At 50.1% G+C, this 19,319-nt stretch overlaps 1 protein-coding gene across 17 annotated transcripts in view; it reads right to left on the reverse strand.

Annotated features, from left to right (window-relative positions):
- The window catches only part of JAKMIP3 (Janus kinase and microtubule interacting protein 3), a 48,914-nt gene extending 29,793 nt beyond the window's left edge, over window positions 1-19,121 (reverse strand). For 5 of the 17 annotated variants that reach the window (XM_085064560.1, XM_085064559.1, XM_085064558.1 and 2 more), the window contains exons 1-2: window positions 18,921-19,119; window positions 2,726-2,860 (exon numbers count right to left, since the gene is read on the reverse strand). The gene's annotated coding sequence lies outside the window, so the exon portion shown is untranslated. Of the gene's footprint in view, window positions 1-2,725; window positions 2,861-5,372; window positions 6,099-14,694; window positions 14,809-18,920 lie in introns of those variants that run through there. The other 12 variants (XM_085064549.1, XM_085064554.1, XM_085064553.1 and 9 more) reach the window with 7 other exon arrangements.
- Between the last annotated feature and the right edge of the window lie 198 nt (window positions 19,122-19,319).

The following is a 19,319-nucleotide window of genomic DNA, read 5'->3' on the forward strand; positions in this document are numbered from 1 at the left end:
AACTCTGTTCTTACAAATATGGAACACTTTCAAAGTCTGCCACAGCCCTGTGAGCAGTGGTGCTCTCTATTTTTGACAAATTGTCCTGATTAATTAGTTTAAACAAACCCTTTTGAGCCCCTGGTGCACCTCAAAATATTGGAATAGAAAGAAAATGTAATACTGTCTCTGGCTGAGTTCCCACTTCCTCATATGAGTAACATCCACGTTCCATTTAGGATTGCAGCAGCCTATGGATCTCAGTGCAAGCAAGAGAGTTTTCCTCTGAACAGGAGTTTCATGCTAAGCCAACGCAATGGTGTCCCATGCTGGAGTTGTGCTTTGGGCTTCACCCATATAGACATTTGTCACAAACAGTGCATCACTCACTCAGCTGCAATGTGAGAAGAAAACCTGTAGAAAATTATGTGAAAAAGGAGTGAGCAGGTAGCTGAGATCAAGAAACAATGGCCAAGGGGTGTTTGTCCTGTGCACAGGGTTATGTTGTGCATTTCCCTCACATGCAGAACCACAGAATCAAATCCCAGGATCCCTGAGGTTGGAAAATCCCTCCCAGAGTCCAAGTTGTGCCCAATGCCCACCTTGTCCCCAACCCAGAGCACTCAGTGCCACAGCCAGGAATTCCCTGGACACCTGCAGGGTTTGGCACTGCAAACCTCCCTGGGCAGCTCCTGAGCACCCTTTCCATGGAGAAATTCCTGCTGCTGCCCACCCTGCCCCTCCCTGCCCAGCCTGAGGCTGTTCCCTCTCCTGCTGTCCCTGTTCCCTGGAGCACAGCCTGACCCCCCGGCTGTCCCCTCCTGTCACAGCTGTGCAGAGCCACAAGGTCCCCCTGATCCCCTTTGCTCCAGGCTGAGCTCCTTTCCAGCTCCCTCAGGATTCTCCAGCCCTTCCCAACTCCATTCCCTTCCCTGGACATTCCATGAGGATTTTTTTCTCTCTGCAGTTTAGATTGAGACTAATTTGATAAAATCCTTTTTTTTTTAAACACAAGCAATGTGTGTAACTCAACCCAGTTTCCAAGGAGGCACATCTGACTTGTCCATGCTCTTGCTGAGGAAGCTGCAGGCTCCCCACACTGCCAAGTTAACACTCCCCATTTCCATAAGGGAAATAAATAATCATCCAACACTTCCCAGTGTGAAACAAGCTCTGAAACCTCTCTTTGACGAAACAATACCTGCTTTAAATTCAAAATAACTCCACCCCTCTCCCCCAAACCCTGACGTCCCGTATGGAGCCTCTGCAGATGGAAGTCTAGCCAAAGTTTTGCTGAGGATTACATCAATTCCAGCAGCAGCTGTAACAGACACATGTCAAATCCTGACTGACCTGAATTTTTCCTCCAAGATTAATCCTTCAGCCGTTGTTAGCTTTAACTCATTGATGGGTGGATTGTGTTTACAAACGCCATGCAAACCCTGTGCTTTATAAACTCTACATTTGTAACTCCCAGACTCCTCCACAGATCCCCCTGGGGTGTGAAGTTACCTGTTTGTGCCACACCCATGGATTGAAATCCCTTCCTCTGGTTTTTCATCCCAAATTTTACACAGTTTTTTGGGTTTTCTTGCAAGCACAAAACATAGTTGGGTGTCAATTATGCAGCTAATTAAGGTTTATTGGGAAGGGCTGGAGCTGTGCCAGGGAGGGTTAGGCTGGAAATCAGGGAAAGGCTCTTCCCAGTAACACATCTATGCAAATGCTAAACTGGAGCAACTCAGCATAATTTGGAGAGGACTATTAGTGAGGAATATATTTCAGACTTAATTCCACGAGTTTAATATTGTGTCAGTGCGTTCTCTTGCTCCCAAACAAGCTGTTAGAGCAATGCCATCCCTTCTCCCAAGGAATTCATGCCTGTATAATTAACTAAATCAACTGTAACACAGATGGCATCGCACGATCCAAAAGCACTTGATGGAAACATTTTAAGCATGTTATTAACATCCCTAAATAACTATTTAATGCTACCTCTCCAACCCTCTTCGGCACCAACACACAACACAGCTGGATTTGGGGATGGAAAAGGCAGTATTTAATTGCCACGCTCTTATAAAAGATTTTCAGTTCTTGGATTTATTCAATTTATAAATGAGCTTGAAAAATAACAGACTCAACAGTGGCAACAAAACTGCTGTGGTTTAGATTTCAGAATTAAGGTTAATTTCCAGACTAACTCATCATCATTAAATTCAGCTGTGAGGAACTGGGCAGCAGGAATACACTGATGGGAATAGGAACCTTTCCTTAGGCTGACCAGGACTATGCCAAAATCACATTTCTATTTGACAGTGTGGTTTATGTCTCAGTAGGTGTGTGCCCAGCTCTAAATCAAGATAAAAATTGACATTTCACAGCAACAGACAAGAATTTGAATGGAAAGTCGATTAATCTCCCAAATGCAAACAGTTGGGAGATGTCCATCAGGCTCTAGTGAAAAGCTGTTCCTACAGCCTGAGAAACTGAAGATCAGATTATTTCAAACCTGATTTTTCATTACTAAACATCCTGGTTTAAATAACCTTTTTGCTGTGAGTCTCCTCTCTAATGCCAGCCCTGTTACTGAATAGCAAACCTGCTGCCCCTTGGCTCAGAAACACAGTAACAAACATAAATAAACAATACACATAAATAAACATAAATAGTGATGTAGAAAGAGAGCAAAAGCGTGCTCAGAGCAGCAGAGAGGCTGGAGATGTGCTGTGAGCAGGGAGGTACCCACCGGAGGCAGCAGTGCCAGGGATCAACAGCATTCCTCTCCCACCAACAGCCGCTGGACGAGGGCAAGGCTGGAGGGATGAAATCTGATGGGATCAGGGTGAGCTCTCCAGCATGGTCCCAGCTGGGAAAGGTGGTCCTGGGGAAGATCAAGAGAGCTTTAGGTACATTTTGGAGGTTGGGAGATCTGAGTTGGAACAACTGAGACACAGTGCTGCTGTCAGCAGGTTGAGCTTCCAGCACAGATGTGTTGGGGAAGGGAAAGAGAGACACCTAACTGAGAGATGGAAAACGAGTTCAGAGCACAGAGACTGATAAAATGGGATCCAGGGGCACCACAGCTCCTCTGGGCACCCTGTGCCAGGGCCTCAAACCCTCCCAGGGAACAATTCCTTCCCAATATCCCATCCATCCCTGCCCTCTGGCAGTGGGAAGCCATTCCCTGTGTCTTGTCCCTCCACCCCTTGTCCCCAGTCCCTCTCCAGCTCTCCTGGAGCCCCATTACGCACTGGCTAAAGAAATATTTCCAACCATGAAGAAAAGATACATTATAAAAAAAGATTTTATAACAAAAGCAGCCCCTGGAAGATGATTGAATAAAACCCTAAAAGCAAAATGTCCTCCCAGATGATGAGCCAGCAACCCTGACCAACCTGGCAGAGCAAAGCTCATGTTTCCCAGAGGAGAGGCAGAGCAGCAGGTGGGAAGGAAAAGGCTGCAGGCACAGGGAAAGAGCTCAGTGAGGAGTGGGGAGCACTGGTGTGCCATGAGCCAGCCCTGTGCCCATGGGGCTATAGAGGCACTGCCCCCAGGCCAGGGAGGTGACCCTGAGCTGCTGCCCTTGGCCAGGCAGCTCTGCCAGGAGGGCTCTGCACGCTCTGCATGCACATGGCTCAGGACTCTGCAGCTGTAATCTGATTTTTCAAAGCTGATTTGATTTCAAATGCTGCATGAACCTTTGGAGTCAATTTGCCAGGCATGCAGATACTACTTCCCTGCAGTTTCACTGAAGGGATCAGCCAGAGGGTTTAAGGCCTCCTTGCACCTTGGCAAACCCAGGGCTGAGAGGGAAGAAAAGGCTGTTTCACCCTCACTTTAACATCTGAAGTCAAAGGATCCCAGGCTGAACAGGCTGCTCAGAGAAGCTGTTTCTGCCCCATCCAAGTGTCCTAGGCAAGGCTGGATGGAGCTTGGAGCAGCCTGGGATGGTGGAAGGTGTCCCTGCCCATGGCAGGGGTGCAATGGGAAGAGCTTCAAGGTCCCTTCCAACACAAACCATTCTGGGATTCTATGACCCATTTCTTTGGGAAAATCTTATTTTCAACACAAGAGCTATTATAATCTTTTTAAAACAAGACTAACAACAAACGGCGGGGGGGGAAAGGAGGGGGGGAAAGGGGAACCTCAGCAGCTGCCTTGGCTTGTCTCTATTGCCTTGGCTCCATTGGGTCACTAGAATTGACTTCCTGCAGTTCACCTCTGAGGCCAATGACTCACTCCCAAGTGGCATCTCCTGGCTGATGTGTCCTCCTGGGAGATCCCCTCCCGTGCAGGAATCTCCCTCTCAAGGACTTGTGCAGATGATCAGCAAGAGCACTGACCTTGTTTTCTGAGTGAAATGTGTCTCATAATGAACCAGGGAAACATTCCCACCAACATCTCTATTTACAGGCTGCAGAAGCTCCAGAGGAGCTCTTTCCCAGCTACTGGGTTAGTGTGGCAGCTGGGTAATCTGGGATTTGAGCTGAGGATTTTCCAATCTTTCAGCCTTCTGCATGTACTCCTTCAGGGAAAGTAGCTTCTCATAGGAGCTGCACTTAGCTGATCCTCACCAAGAGGTTGTGTCCATCTGGCTCTGACCTCCCAGCCCATCGCTGCCCAACCAGGCTCTGCCTGCAGCCAGGATGCCCCAGGGCACTGGGAATGCTTCCTGCTGGGATCTGCCCCACTGCTGGGATCTGCCCCACTGCTGGGATCTGCCCCCCAGCTGGGATCTGCCCCACTGCTGGGATCTGCCCCACTGCTGGGATCTGTCCCACTGCTGGGATCTGCCCCACAGCTGCTGCGAGCACAGCTGGGATCTGCCCCACTGCTGGGATCTGCCCCACAGCTGGGATCTGCCCCACGGCTGGGATCTGTCCCACAGCTGCTGCCAGCACAGCCAGGCTCTGCTCCGGGGCACTGAGGGTGGAACTGCAGCTCTGCAAAGCCCGGGGAGCCTGGGGAGGAGCAGCATGAGGAACAGCAAGAGCTGTGGCTGCTCTGCTCCAGGGAAAGTGGAGCTTGTGAGTTTTAATTGAAACTCTGCAAATTCCTGTGGCTCGTTAAATCCAGAAGAGAAGCCATGCCCAGGAAAGCCCTGCCCAGCCAGCAGTGACTGCCCAGCAGGCAGAGGGGATCAGAAATGTGGCTGCAGAGTGAGCTCGATGAATCCTGGCACCGAAGGGGGTAGGGGAGGTGAGAATGGAAACCTGGATCTCAGTCACAAGGACAGGTCAGGGCTGGACACTCCTGTAATTACCTGCACAGGAATGGTGCAATCACAGAGCAGGCAGTCGGGTGACCCCCAGGGATCATCCAGAGCAGCTCCCAACTACCCCACCCTGTGCTGGGAGATGACAGCAATGTGATGTGTCAGGAACTCCACTCACAGATAGGCATCAAAACAAAGGAGTTCCTGCTCCAGGAGGAGATTCCCAGCTGCGAGCTCCAGGCCCAGAGCTAGGGCTGGCACTGCCTGATGCTCTGGTGACCTGGTAAAGAGGAAAGGGCAGCACACAAAAACCTGCTGATAACAGAGGATTATGTAGGTCAGTCGGGAGAGAGGACGAAGCAGGCAAAAGGAAGAAAAAACTGAAACAATAACCTCAAATTAGAAGAAATAGGTAACTTAGCAACATGAAATTCAATCTGTGAAAGTATAAGATAATCTATATTTTGAAATACAATTTGACATATCCTGCACACAGAGATTTAGGAGGAAAGATCAAGTCATCACTGAGGACATCTGTTATGCACACAGCAATGTAAATAAGGTATTACAGCAGCAGGAGATGTGAAATCAGAGGAAAAGCATTATGATGCTGCAGAAAGCATCATAAGTTGTAGGTGCTCATTAATCCACTCAAATTCTTCTAAAGGAAACATAATAGGTGTGACCAGGTAATAACAGATTCAGGATCTGTGATTTTTTGGAAGAGGCATTGAACAGGAAGTTATTAAATGATTGATACTGTGTAGGTGAAAAAGATGTTTCAGTCACTTTTTCATACTAATGCAAGAACAAGAAACCACCCTGTAGGCACTGGCAGGAAATTAAATTATTTTTCCAGTGGAAAGATGAGTTTTCCACTTTGGGCCACACACCTCAAACCCTGGGAGAAGCTGCCCATGGTTCTGCTGCTCCTGGGGTCAAAGCAGCACTGGGCAAGGAGGAGAGGGAAGGAGCCCAGGGGCTCAGGAATGGGGGAAAGGGGCCAGGAGGAGAAGCCCCAGCTGAATTAGTCAGGATGAGAGCAAACAGCCTCAAGCTGCACCAGGGGAGGCTGAGGCTGGAGATCAGGGAAAATTTCTGTGCAGAAAGGGTTGTCCAGTCCTGCCCTGGGCAGTGGTGGAGTCACCATCCCTGGAATTGCTCAAAAAATGCAGATGTGGCACTTAGAGACTTGGTTTAGAGGTGAACATGGTGGTGTTGTGGGTCAATAGTTGGATTTGATGATGTTCAAGGGTTTTTTCTGCCTTAATGACTCTGTGATTCTATGCTTCCACAATTGTGCTCCATCCCTCAGGGATGTCAGCTCAGGCCACAGTGACCTGCAGTGCTCAGGCAGCAGGAGGTGGGATGATTACAACAGATCAGCAACATCACAGCTCCTAAAGATACTGAGCTTTTTAAAACTTTTTAAAAGTCTATTAAAAAGTACATGGAAAACATGTCTAACAATCGTAACAACCTCAGATTTGCTTGAAAAAACGAATCTGCAATTGAAATGACCCCAGATACACTGGAAATAGCAGCCCAAGAGCATCTTCCCGTCTAGATAATACATATCTTGGCAGCATTTCAACAGAACCAGAATTACTTTTCAGTGTCAAATGGTGGATTTTGCTGGTGCTCAGGAAATGCTCCTGTGTCCCTGTCCTGCCTGCAGCCTCTCTCCTGTAAGGTAACCCAGCAGCAATCCCAGCTCCCTCCCGGTTAAAATTCCTCTGGTTTTGACACCCAGTCCTGTGGACTGAGGAGATCAAAAAGCTTCAGCAAACAAGACAACCTGGGATAGTGCATGTGAACCCCAGAACCGCGGCACTGAGGTACAAACGGAGCTGTTCAACTCCAGCAGACAAACCCCGGTGCAAAGCCTGGAAAAGCCTGCGGCCTTGGCTGCAGAGGGGTTTGTAGGTGAGAACAGCCTGGCAGCAGCGAGAGGCGCCGGGAGCAGCGGGGATGCTCGGAGGGGATGGATGGAGCGGGCTGAGCGCCGGGAGCAGAGCTGCCCCTCGCACCGGGCAGAGGCTCCTCGGTCCGGCAGGGACGCTCCGAGTGCCGGCAGGGCTCAGCCCGGTGCTCGGGACGGGCAGGGCTCAGCCCGGTGCTCGGGACGGGCAGGGCTCAGCCCGGTGCTCGGGACGGGCAGGGCTCAGCCCGGCAGGAGCACCACCCGCAGCGGGACGGGATACCCGGGATGCGCTCAGCATCCTCCTGGCACACCGGCATCCCCGCCCTGCAGCCAGGAACGCAGCTGCACCTTCCCATGGACGCGACTGAACTCGCAAAGCACTTGAATGAGATTTAAAAAATCATTTCAGACGCGAAAAGCAGCCGGGCAGCATCCCGGACCGCCTCTGCTCACCTCTGCCTCACTCGAGCGGCGCGGCGTCTCCCGGCTTGTCACAGCTCCAGCTCCAGGCTGTGACTCAGCAAAGGGAGCCGCTTCGGATTTTTCAGATGGAACTTACCAAACCGTGCCAATATTACGGGGAGGATCTGCTTCCTGGATGCGCTGCTCTGCCAGCCTCTCCCGAGGTATTTCCACTGAACCCTCCCCATCTGGCTACGTTACGACAACAGGAAACGATTTCTTGGGGGGGAAAAAAATCAAATGCAAAGCCTGCGTGGGAACCGCGCTGGGCGAGGGAGGAAAGGTTTCCAGCCTCTACCTGCTCTGGACTGAAAAGCAAAGGTGACGTCTCGCTGCCAGCCTGGGAGCTCGGCTGCTCCTGTTCGGCCAGCCTGCGATGTGTGAGTGCCTGCGGCGAGCTGGGCTAGGGCAGCTCTGCCCCGGGAGCCCCAGGCAGGCCGGCAAGTGCCCCACGAGTGAGGCCACTGCCGGGCTGGCTCTGGGAGGATCCCTCTGGCCTTTCCAGAGTCTGCAGGATTCCCCTGCTCCCCAGGGCAACAGCACCCACAGGGAAAGAGCACCTCAGCCCAGCCACAGCCCTGAGCCACGGCCGGAGCCCAGTGCCTGCCTCAGCTCTGCGCCAACCAAACCACGGAGGAACAGCCCAGGGGATCTCTGGGAGGGGGCTGAAGCAAACTGGGAAGGGCTGACATCCCCCTGTGTCAGGCTGAGCCTGCCTGAGCGGGCAGAGCCACGGGGACAGGGCAGAGCCACGGGGACAGGGCAGAGCCACGGGGACAGGGCAGGAGTACAGGGACAGGGCAGAGCCACGGGGACAGGGCAGAGCCACGGGGACAGGGCAGAGCCATGGGGACAGGGCAGGAGTACAGGGACAGGGCAGAGCCACGGGGACAGGGCAGAGCCACGGGGACAGGGCACGAGCACAGGGACAGGGCACAGCCACGGGGACAGGGCAGGGGGACAGGGCACAGCCACGGGGAGAGGGCAGGAGTACAGGGACAGGGCACAGCCACGGGGAGAGGGCAGAAGCACAGGGACAGGGCACAGCCACGGGGAGAGGGCAGGAGCACAGGGACAGGGCACAGCCACGGGGACAGGGCAGGAGTACAGGGACAGGGCAGAACTCGGCTGGGCAACCTGCAGCTGCCAGTCCTGAGCTCAGCAGCTCAGCAGCAAACGCTGATCCACTCTGTAAAAGCCCAAGCCTGCTGCAGTGTAAGCCCCAAACTCTCACACCACCCTACACAAGGGTTCAGGTGTCTCTGGCAGTCACGGGAAGGACACACAGACACTGTCCTGTCCCTGCTCACCCCTGCCCATGCAATTTATGATTATCAGTAAGGTGAATGCTCAGCCTGTTCCTAGGGAGAGAGAAAGCTGGAAGTTACTTCCAGAAATGCTCCAGAGTCCAGCCTGTGACAAATTAGCAAACACATCCTTTGATTACAGAAAGCTTTTCCCTTTGAATTTTTAATTAGAAGCAAGAATGCAGATGCCATTTACATAGAAGGACTGTCTTGTTTTCCTTCCTGTGGTAGCACCACCGAATCCCAAACACATCCTGCAAATTTCCATGGATTTAACAAAGTCCTCAAGGTTACAAAGCTTCTGACCATCAGGTTTGGAGATACAGGGTGCTCCAACAGCAGCCAAAAGTTGGTGCAGAAGAGATACAGAAGACATATGTATCGAAGAGACACAGACAGAATTCTGACGTCTCTGCAGACATAAATCTGTTTAAACCACTAAAATATTACAGACAATAAGGTACAGTTTTCAGGTGTGAACCAATGAACAGCAACTTCTTTACACAGAGAAATACAAGGTACAGTTGGGAGTTTTAGAATGGATTCAATGACTGAATGAGTAAGAAAGCAGAATGAAATTTCCATGTCATGCAGGAGACATGAGGTGAATGCTTGAAGAAAAAAATAATAAAAACAGAAAAAAAAAATCAATATTAGCCTGAAGCACTAGAGAATCCCAATTTAAAACAACCTCCAAACCCCCAGGAGAGCACGGCTGGCTGTGCTCCCCCAGCCAGAGCTCCTGCTCACAGCAGCTCCATGCACTGGCCTGGCTTCAGGGGAAGGGAGGCACCAGCCTGGACCCCCAAGGACAGAACCCACCAGCCTCCCCTAGTTACAGCCAGCAGCACCTCTGGGAGAGGGCAGACAGACCTGAGCAAAGGCTGTAACCTCTGCATCTCAAACTCAGCCGTTTCTTTCAGCAGTCTGACTCTTGTATTTGCTATATCCTTAAAATCCCAGGTTGGTTTGGGTTGAAGAGGAACTTAGAGCTCCTCTCACTCTGCCCCTGCCGTGGGCAGACACCTTCCACTCTGCCAGGCTGTTCCAAGCCCCTCCAACCTGCCCTTGGACACTTCCAACCCACACCACGGGCTGGGAACCTTCCAGTAGAGCAGGAAATAAACCACAGGGAGTGCAAATAAAATAGCCTGTTTTGAGCTCCACTTGCAGGGCTCAGAGTTTGCCTTGTCCCTCCCTGCTGCCCTTTACACACAGGGTAAGGACTCTCCTGGGGTTCTCCAGCAGCCCCAGGAGGATCTGAGCAGGACTCACTCATCCCTCCACAGTGACACCATCCCTGCCCTAACAGGATAAAGGAAATGATGACTTTCTTCGCTGGCAAACGGGCTTGTGGCCAAACAGATTTTGAAAACAAATATATCCTCAGGAGCAACTTCCCCAGGCAGCTCTGGAGCGAGAGCAGCAGCCTGGCAGCTCCTGCCGTTGCCATGGAGGCCTTACTGCTGTTCTTCTGCATTTTCTTTCTCTTTTTTTTAAAGAAAGGGCAATAACTGCTGCAGATCAGTAACTGAGATTTCCAGGGAGCTCTCACAGGCTGCAGGCACAAGGCAATTTGCAGTTTTTTTGCACAAGGCAATTTTTGATTACAAGGCAATATCTGACACACAGGAGCACAGAATCACTCGGGCTGGAAAAGAAATCCAAGACCATGGAGGCCAAGCTGTGCCAATGCCACCTTGTCCCCAGCCCAGAGCACTGAGTGCCACAGCCAGGCTGTCCTTGCACACCTCAGGGATGGTGACTCCACCACCTCACACAGCTGCTGTGGAGAATTTTGCTGCCTTTGCTGCCATTTTTTATGAGGGATTTATTTCTCAATCATTTTAGTCAAAACATTAAGATGAAAAATTGAGATGCTGTCAAAAATGAAACTGAAATGTTTTAGAATGGCATTTGAATTTTTAGTAGGGCTTATGTTTAATTAAAATCAAGACTTTTAAAGCCCTATTTTGAAACTGGAGCCTCTCTGCCATGGAGACAGGCTGGGAGAGCTGGGGGTGTTCAGCCTGCAGAGGAGAAGGATCCAGGGAGAGCTCAGAGCCTTCCAGGGTCTAAAGGAGCTCCAGGAGAGCTGCAGAGGGACTGGGGACAAGGATGGAGGGACAGGACACAGGGAATGGCTTCCCACTGCCAGAGGGCAGGGATGGATGGGATATTGGGATGGAATTGTTCCTGGGAGGGTGAGGAGGGCTGGGATGGAATTCCCAGAGCAGCTGTGGTGCCCCTGGATCCCTGGCAGTGTCCAAGGCCAGGCTGGACATTGGGGTTGGAGCAGCCTGGGACAGTGCAAGGTGTCCCTGCCGTGGTGGCACTGGATGGGATTTAAGGTCAACTTTGAGGAAAGCTCCTTACTCAGCCAGGAGGGAGGATGGGGTTTTTCTGCTGCTGCCAAAGAGAAGGAAGCTATAAATGTTGTTCTTTCTCCTTTATCATATCTGATGACTTAGCAGCAAATGCTAAAAATAATTTTTATGCTTCATCTTCAAAGTGGATGTGTTGCAATCTTTAAAAAAAACCAAAACAAATGCTGTAACCCAGCAAGCGTATTACAAATATCTCAGGATCCAAGTGAAACTTTCTGAAGAGGTTCTGCAAGGCACCAAATGTGACATTTCACACAGAGCTTTTCTGTCTGAGCTCCCTGCCAGCCCTGTGCTCACGAGGAGACAGCAATTGAGACAGTGACACATTTCTGAGAGAGGCTGGCTGCAAGTGCTCTGCAGGCACTGCACGAAGGCATGTTTGGGAATCACTGACCTGCTCCTCTCAGGGGCTGCAGAGGAAATGACACAAGATTCTGATCTCCAGGGGAAAGTTTGGCCCATTCAGGTTTTCACTTCACATTTCTGATGTTCAATACAGCTTTATTGTCTGCAGTGGGCAGGACACAACCCAGACCCACAAATGGCTTTGGGGATCCATATGAAAATAATGACATTGCTGTAGCAAATCACTCCTACCAGTCCTGCAGGGCTGATGGCCTAAATTTAGATGTAGCAAAACTGATTTGGGTGGTAAATAACACAAAAAAACATCTCAAAAATTGTGACTCCAAGTGAGTCAGGCTAGCTGGGAATTCAGAACTGCAGGGGAACTGGAGGGACCTAAGCTTGCACGCATGTTACTTTAAATAGATGAGTCTCATTAATATGAAATAAGCAGGTAGGAAATGATGTCCCTAAAGCCAGAAGTACAGCATTTCTCAGTAAACCTGAAAGACCCCAGTCACAGCCAGCACTACACACTTCATTGCATTGCCCAAGCACTAAAGATTATCTTGACAAAATACTCAAGGGAGAAATCCTCCCTGGTACCCCAGGGAACAATGCCTTGAGGCTACTTCTGCATTTATTTACATGCCCTGGATCAGGTTCTGACCCACAGCATTATATATCCAGTTGCTTTGTTCAAAGTTCACTCCTTAGTTAATTAGTTCCTCGCTGAGCCCACAGGGTGCTGGAGCCAGAGCACCAAGGCTCACCTGAGCCAGCAGCTCACCCTGCAGGTTCCTGAGTCACACCTGCACAGCTCACAGGACCCCTGCCTGTCACCAACAGCAAGAATCAGGGAACTGTTCAGGTTGGAAATGCTCCCTGAGACCATCGAGTCCAGCTGGATCCCCAGCACTGCCAAGGTCAGCACTGCCCATGTCCCCAAGTGCCACATCCACAGCACTGTGAAATCCCCCCAGGAATGGGGACTCCAGCCCTGCCCTGGGCAGCTCTGCCAGGGCTGGACAGCTCTTCAGGATAGGAAACTTTCCCAGTGTAAAACCTGAGCCTCCCCTGCCCAGCCTGAGGCTGTTCCCTCTCCTGCTGTCCCTGTTCCCTGGAGCACAGCCTGACCCCCCGGCTGTCCCCTCCTGGCAGCAGCTCTGCAGAGCCACAAGGTCCCCCTGAGCCTCCTTTGGTCCAGGCTGAGCTTCTTTCCAGCTCCCTCAGCCTCTCCTGGTGCTCCAGACCCTTCCCAGGAGATCAGAGTCCAGAGGGTGATGCTGACCAGCTGCTCAGCAGCTTCACCCCGTCTGTCAGGGAGTTCATGCACCAGCAAGATGGGCAAAGCCCAGCACTGGGGGCACTGGAGTTACTGGTGAGGGAGGACACAGAAGTGGCTGTTTTGGTCCATGTTTACATATCTCTTTATATATATGTAAATATATATTTATATTGATGCCCTGGAGAACACCTGTCCCTCCCTGGGACTGCTGTGTCAGCTGTGGCAGGTGAGCTCAGGTGAGCCCAGAGCTGCAGCACAGCAGAGGCTGTGACAGGGGTTACAGTGATGCTGAACAGACACCAGGTGATCACAGGGCCCTTACTGCCCACCCAGAGCTGCTGCAGCGTTCCTAGAAACAGGGAATTTCAGGAAGTGCTGAGGGGCTGAAGGCTGCTGAGCAAATGGAAAGCTGAGATGTTGGCCTGAGGGTTGGCCAGAGGCAGGAGCATCTCCCCATCTCACTGCCAGGGCAGCGTTCACTAGTAACTGAATCACAGTGTCATTTAGTGCTGCTGCACAACTGTGCCCTCAGACTCTGTCCCAAAGATGCAGCTGTTGTTTTAACAACCCCTTGGATCTCTGCTGCCTACCTTTCACTCCCGATGTGGGGATGTGTTGTACATCTCTGCCTGGGCAGACATTCCTTCCCAGGAGCTATGTCTGCTCCGGAGCTCACTAACCTCCCTGATACCCCTGTGGTGATTGACACGGAAACAGAAGCAGAAGAGGAAACATTCATGCTGCTGTAATACCCTTCAGCCTCAAATGCAGTTGTTGAGTGGCTTCTTTTTAAACAGCAACGATATTTTTAGCAGAGCACCTATTTCTCTTTAGTTTCACATGCTTGTGCAGAACACCAATTAACCAACAACTTGTTCTCCTCACATAACTGCTACTGCTCTTACAGTAAACGTATCCAAACCTCACTCAACTCTTGGGAGGAAGAACCCTCACACTATAACAGCAGGGAATTTACAAGGAAAGGAGGAGGAAAAAAGCTTCACACTAAGACTTTTCCCCCAAACTTATACAAGTCCTTTACTGAGCTTCAGGTTGCACCACAACAGAGCTCCCTCTGGGTGTTCCAAAGGGTTTATTCACCTTCCCATTCTCCTGGGGGTTCAGATGTGCCACCTCTGTCAATACCAGATTGAGTCTGACCATCTCCTGCCATCCAGGGCCAGGCTGGATGGACCTTGGAGCAAGCTGGACTAGTGGAAGGTGTCCCTGCCCATGGCAGAGGGTGCAATGAGATGAGCTTTAAGGTCCCTTCCCACTCAAACCAGTCTGGGATCCTAATGGTCACCAGGCACTGCTGAAGAAATTTGTTTCACACACTCCCATTTCATATTTTCCCTTTGAACAAACAAAATAATAAAAAAAAACCACACCAAAAAACCCACCCCCCAACACCAAAAACCAGCTTTGAGGGGAAAAGACCATATTTACATTTGTCTGCTCCTGATGGTAACTCTGACACCAACCTCAGTGACTCCCCATCCCTGTGCTCCCTGCTTTGCCTGTCTCAGCATCCATACCACCCCTTATTTCCTGCAGGACAACTCCAGGAAGGCATCAAGTATTCCTCTCTTTTCCATTCCCCTTCAAATCCATGATATATCCCATTTGCTGCATTGCTTGTTTCTCAACTATGTTTCTTTACTTGATTTGCAGTTGCAAAACCTTATCAGGCCAAACCCATAAGTCAGTCCTAGGACACACACTGATATTTTAGTAAGAGGGGAATTAAAAAAGAAAATTCTAGACCAAAGAAAGCACAAAATTACCTTTGTTCAGGAAGTGTTGCCTGACAGAGCTGGCTCAGCCTGGAAGCAGGTCAGGCTGCTGGGTGACTGACAGGTAACGAGAGGCACCTGCCAGAAACTGCTCCTTGAACTCCTGCTCAGCCTGAGTGTATCCTAAGGGAATAAAGCCTAACGAGATTCCCTTCCACTGAAAGGGAAAGTTCAGAGCTCTGGCAGAGCTTGGTCAACTATCTGAATCTCTGAACTGGGATTGGCAATATGTGGAACTGGAATTTCTGCATGTGCAAATCCAGGAACCAGCTGGGTATTCAGGAAAGGAGAAAAAACTAAACCCAAAGACATCCCTTTGTTCCAAAGGCTTGTTTTGATTTGTCTCTGACTGTGCTGCTAAATCACAGAATTGTGGAATGGTTATTGCTGGAAAAGACCTTTGAGATCACTGAATTTAAATGTCAACCCAGCACAGCCAAGGCCACCATAACCTGGCAATGCTCTGAGCTCTTCCCACCACCCTGGCAGCTCTGGGAAGTACCAGGGGTGATTTACAAACCCAAAATCCATCATGATTCCTTCAGCCACAGCTGGCAACGTGCAGAGCTCAGGCAGGGAAAATCAGGATCCACCAGTAGAGAAAGTTTTTAATTAGCCATTAGTGGCCACACTAGCAATCCCCAAAGCATTTTGATTGGAGAGAAGAGGCTTTTAACCCCCGCAGGCATTATCTGGGACAGAACAGATAAATCTTGACCGTTAAGTCAGAGTGTTTTCCATTTGCTTGTTATTACTACACATCAAGCCAATAAATTTTCCTTTGAGACCATTCCACTGTGTCATAAACAAGGGTTACAAACCCTCAGCCCAGCGCTCAGAGGGGACAGCCAGCCCAACAGGGAACAAAGACAGTGACACTGGGAACAACACAACAGCCCTGAGAGCAAACAAATCAGTGCTGTGAGCAGCAACTGCTACCCTGATCTGATGAAGGTTGTAGCAAACTTAGCTGAACACAACCTGGCCAAATCTCTCAGTATCTCAACCCTTAGTGCCTCACGTTGGGTGAAACCTGGGTGGGTACAGGAATGGGGTAAAGCTGAAGGTCCTTCTGAGCCCAAACCATCCTGTGATTCCATGAGCCCATCCCAGGCAGCCTGGAGAAGCTGCAGAGCTCCAGACCTCACTCAAAGCCCCACCTGCAGCCCCTCAGTGGGCAGTGGTGCCTCCAGGCTGGGTGAGCTGAGCTGGAACCACCAACAGGGGAAAACCAGAGCCAGAAACACGAAGGAAGGGGATAGCAAAGACACCTTCTGCAGCTTAAAGTGACTCTGCTTGAGTGTCCCCATTAGAGTGACCTTGGTCAAGGTCGAGTGACCACAGCACCAGTGCAGAGCTCAAAGCCCAGGATCTCTGTTGCATTTAGGAGAGCCAAGACTCCATGCCCTGCTGCTGGCTTGGGTGTTTGAGGAAACCTATTTATCCTGCAGACATTCTCTCAAGGTTTTCCCACCTCTGTCCTCAGGCACTGCCTCTGCTCCTCAGATGAAACCCATTGAACCCTCAGCTCGATTCACATCAGCAGTGAGTAACAAATCCCTCATCACGTGTGCCTGGAAATAACTGCAGGTCTGCACAGGGCTGAAGAGATGCTAAAAAATCTACCAGGATGTCATTTGCCATTAGAATCATTCCTACAGAACTCTATTCTATCCCCAGATCTTTTGGGGTTTATTTGAGCACAGCGCATTTGACTGTAACTGGCAAAGGAAAACCAAGAATTCCCTTTCCAGGTTACATGAGTGGTGGAAATGGATTAGCATTTTGCCACTAATAGCAGCCAACACTCGATGCTCTGGGGACAAGGAAACTCCCTTCTCCTCTGCATGCAGGTCCATCCTCCTGGCCTGCCGTGGGCAAATAAAGACAGGATCCCAGCAGGGATTTCATTTGGGTTTCTGAAGTGGATTTCTGAGTGATTTCATTTGGATTCCTGGCTGCTGTTACCATGAAATATGTTTGTACAAATGCTGTTATATGTCTTGAAGTTCAGTCCTGTTAGAGTCTCGCTCCTAGAGTGGTTGGATAGGTTTGAATCCTACATCCCTAAACTTTTAGGACTTGCTTTTTTAATTATCTTTCCATTTAAGCTGAGCCTCTGTTCCTGATCATACATGAAGAGCTGCAGCACAGAAGGTGACAAGTTGAGAACACATGTTTTAAGGGAAAATGTTAAAGATCATTATTTAAAGGCCTTCACTTGTTAACATTCATTTGCTGGTGCCACTTTGAATTCAAGCCATCTGCAATAAACAGTAATATTTTAGAGATGCATTTTAGAGAAAAAAAATGAAGCAAAGTTTTACTCTTCATGTAAACTGACTGCACTTGGAAACTTGCTGAAACTTCACCAAGTGGGAGGTGTTGACAACTGAGCATGTAACAAGGGAAGGATTTACAGGCACACAGTTCCACAAATATATCCCAGACTGGGATTTGTCAAGACAACCCATGAACCTTCAGCACATTCTTTAAAGCCTTATTCAAGTAGGGTGTTATTTTCTCCATCAGGGCCCTGGTGACAAATGCACCTTCCTCTGGTCAGGGTGTTCTTGTGGCTTCATGCTGGTGCCATTGGCCTTTTAATCACCGTGACTAAAATCCTGATTTTTGAAGGTGAAGAACAAGGGGTTATGAGTCAGAAAGCTGCTAAGAGCCAACACAAACCAGACAGAAATTCCAGTGCAAAGGAAAGTATTCAGGCAGTTCCTGTGAAACTTTCAGCTTCTGAGCATATATTAAGCACCCAGCAAGCCCTTGAGAGGAACCCAAGTGCAGAGGGGTGGCAGGTTAAGGATGCTGCATGTGAGCTGAGAGCCCAGGCTGACAGCTGGGAGTCTCTCCTGCCAGGAAATTATTGTTTTGTACGACACACATTTCTCTAGATGTATCACAATGTGAGAAATAACAGGCAAAAGTCAACCTGACTCCAGTGTTTTCTAATTTCTGTCTGCAGTTTTAACAGTCAGCAGAGACATCATATGAACTGAAAGGAAAAGGAATCTGGATGAGATAAATTGCATTTAAAATGACTGAAGGAACAAGCAGCTGGGAAAGAAAAATAAAAGAACTTGCTTTTTTTAGGCTAAACAGCACAGAATAGAATCAAAAACCCAGATTGGTCTGGGTTATGAGGAACCTCAAAGCTCATCTTGTCCCTCCCCTACCATGGACAGGGACATCTGCCACCATGCCAGGTGCTCCAAACCCCATCCAACCTGGCCTTGGACACTGCCAGGGATGGGAATTCTGATTTCCCGATGAGGACAGAATTGTCATGGGAAGCAGTTCTGAGCCACGCAGAGCACGGAGTTCAGCAAACAGGAAATGCCCGAATCAGTTCCTCGGTGAGCACAGACAGATTATTTGTCACAGCAATTCATCAGGGCGTGTGTTACCCCAAACAGCAACATTTGCAGCTGCAGAGGAGATTCAGCAGCAATCACAGGCATTTCAGCTGCATCACACCCGACAGGGACTCCATGAAATCCCGAGGAAGAAGGCGAGCAGGAAGGTGCAGCTGGGCCCCAGTGCCAGGCACAGCCATCTCCTTCTGGCACCCGAGAGCAAAGCTGTGCAGCTCAGAGCCATGGTTAGCACCACACCGAGGGAGAAGGGGGGAAAGAACCTCCAACACAGAATGCCAAACACGTTTGAAAATGGAGCCTGCAGAGCCTTAGGCAGCAGATGGGTCATGTGCAACACATCCATCTATCTGTATATCTACCTAAATATCTATCTATCTATCTATCTATCTATATATCATCATCACATATTATGTCCATGTTTATAGATATGTAACACAGGTGGACACTGATTAATAAGCACAGGTAAGCACTAATTAGGGAGCACAGGTGGGCACTAATTAGGGAGCACAGGTAGGCACAAACCTCACTCCCTCATGCTGCACACTGAGCGAGCAGCAGTCCCTGCCTGCAGTGCACTTCAGATAAAACCTGTAGGCTGCTCCAGCAGACACATTTACAGCGATTTTTACAATTCACACCGCAAAAGGCTAAAAAAAAATAATCCACCCCTGCTGCATATGATTCTGTTTTCCCTCTCTGTCCGCTAAACAGTGGGATCAGATGAGGAGGGATGCATCGATTGGTCCAGGGAAGCACCGAGAGGACAGAGACGGAAAATAAAATAAAAATGACTCAAAACCCTCCAAGCGCAGAGTAAAATGAGCTCACCGGCGCGGATCCCAGCGGTCGGAGGAGCTAGGGGCAGGTTTCCCCGGCGGGCTGCGGTGTCCGGGCGCTCCGTGTGCCAGCGGCAGCAGCCTCAGCCATTGCGGAGTCACTGCAGCTCCGGCAGCACGTCAGCAGCGCCGCTCGGCTCCTGAGCCCTCCTCGATCCAGAGCCCTCCTCGATCCAGAGCCCTCCCTTCCCTTCCCTTCCCTTCCCTTCGCTTGCCGGAGCCGAGGATGCTGCTGGAGCTGCGCTCGGCCAGCGCTCAGCGCCCGCGCATCGCCGCTCGGGCATTGCCAGCTGCTTTGGGGAGCCTGAGCTCTGCAGACAGCGCAGCTGGAATCGGCAGGATGGGAAACTCATCACTGAATCACTGCAAAGGGCTCGGGGGGACTGAAGGG

This window comes from Lichenostomus cassidix, chromosome 6 (assembly GCF_008360975.1).
Source record: "Lichenostomus cassidix isolate B80296 chromosome 6, HeHo_3.0, whole genome shotgun sequence".
In the NCBI taxonomy this organism is placed as follows: Eukaryota; Metazoa; Chordata; class Aves; order Passeriformes; family Meliphagidae; genus Lichenostomus; species Lichenostomus cassidix.